At 49.8% G+C, this 1,865-nt stretch overlaps 1 protein-coding gene across 1 annotated transcript in view; it reads left to right on the top strand.

Annotated features, from left to right (window-relative positions):
* Btbd7 (BTB domain containing 7) overlaps positions 1 to 1,865 on the top strand; it is a 154,827-nt gene that overhangs the window by 54,806 nt on the left and 98,156 nt on the right. The gene's annotated exons all lie outside the window — the stretch shown is intronic.

Consider the following 1,865-nt stretch of genomic DNA (forward strand, 5'->3'; position numbering starts at 1 on the left):
GTCCAGTTGAAGTCCTGTCCTTCTTTGGTAGCCTCATATAGGGGTTTTGCAATTTCGGCGAACCCCAAAATCCAGAGGCGGCAGAACCCCACAGTACCCAGGAATTCCCTCACCTGTTTTCTGGAGGTTGGTGCAGATATCTTTAGCACAGTCTCTTTGCAGGCCTTAGTCAACCACCGCTGCCCCTCCTTGAGGATGTACCCTAGGTAAGTCACTTCTTGCAGACATATCTGAGCTTTCTTTGCTGAGGCCCGGTATCCCAAGTCCCCAAGAATGTGGAATAAGTCCTCTGTCCACTTCAGGCAGGACTTCTGGTCCGGTGCTGTGATCAGTAAGTCATCTACATATTGTAACAGGCTTATGTCAGGGTGTTGGGCTCTGTACTCACACAGATCTTCATGCAGGGCCTCATCGAATATAGTTGGAGAATTTTTAAACCCTTGAGGCAGTCACATCCATGTCAGCTGGCCACTAATTCCTGCCTCCGGATCATGCCATTCGAAGGCAAAGTAGGGTTGACTGCTGGGAGCTAGTGGCAGGCTGAAGAAGGCGTCCTTGAGGTCCAGAACTGTATACCATTGCCGATCTGGTGGCTACTGAGTAACGAACGTATAAGGGTTGGGGACAGTGGGGTGAATGTCAATGACTGTTTTATTTACCTCCCTCAAATCTTGTACTGGTCTATAGTCCCCGGATTGGGGCTTTTTGACAGGCAGGAGTGGGGTGTTCCAGGCAGACTGGGTCATTCTCAGCACCCCCAGTTCCATTAATCATCTGATATATGGAGTAATTCCACGTTTTTCCTCTAGGGGCATAGGATACTGGCGCACTTTAACAGGGTCCGCCCCTGCTTTGAGTTCAACATATATGGGAGGCCTGTGTCCTGCCAGACCCATACCCTCTGTTTCTGCCCAGGCTTGGGGAAATTTTTGGAGTCTATCTGATATATCAGGGTTTGGCTGGATCGGCTCCTGATGGAGTCTATATTCTTCAGTCAGGTCGTTGGTGACTAGAACCTGAACCGGTGCCCCGTTGTGAAGCAGGGTGGCTCCTTTAGCTGTGAAGTGGATCTGTGCCCTCATTTTTGACAATAAATCTCTACCCAGAATTGGGTAGGGACATTCTTGGATTACTAGAAACGAGTGGGATACCCAGCTCTTCCCTAAATCTACTGTTCTTAATTTCGGCGAACCCCAAAATCCAGAGGCAGCAGAACCCCATGGTACCCAGGAATTCCCTCACCTGTTTTCTGGAGGTTGGTGCAGGTATCTTTAGCACAGTCTCTTTGTGGGCCTTAGTCAACCACCGCTGCCCCTCCTTGAGGATGTACCCTAGGTACTAGGTAAGTCACTTCTTGCAGACATATCTGAGCTTTTTTTGCTGAGGCCCAGTAACCCAAGTCCCCAAGTATGTGGAGTAAGTCCTCTGTCCCCTCCAGGCAGGACTTCTGGTCCGGTGCCATGATCAGTAAGTCATCTACATATTGTAACAGGCTTATGTTGGGGTGTTGGGCTCTGTACCCAGATCTTCATGCAGGGCCTCATTGAATATAGTTGGAGAATTTTTAAACCCTTGAGGCAGTCACGTCCAGGTCAGCTGGCCACTGATTCCTGCCTCCGGATCATGCCATTCGAAGGCAAAGTAGGGCTGACTGCTGGGAGCTAGTGGCAGGCTGAAGAAGGTGTCCTTGAGGTCCAGAACTGTATACCATTGCCGATCTGGTGGCAGGGTACTGAGTAACATATAAGGGTTGGGTACAGTGGGTTGAATGTCAATGACTCTCTTGTTCACCTCCCTTAAATCTTGTACCAGTTTATAGTCCCTGGATTGGGGCTTTTTGACAGGCAGGAGTGGGGTGTTCCAGG

Source organism: Nannospalax galili, unplaced genomic scaffold (genome assembly GCF_000622305.1).
Source record: "Nannospalax galili isolate Female #2095 unplaced genomic scaffold, S.galili_v1.0 scaffold107, whole genome shotgun sequence".
Taxonomy (NCBI): Eukaryota; Metazoa; Chordata; class Mammalia; order Rodentia; family Spalacidae; genus Nannospalax; species Nannospalax galili.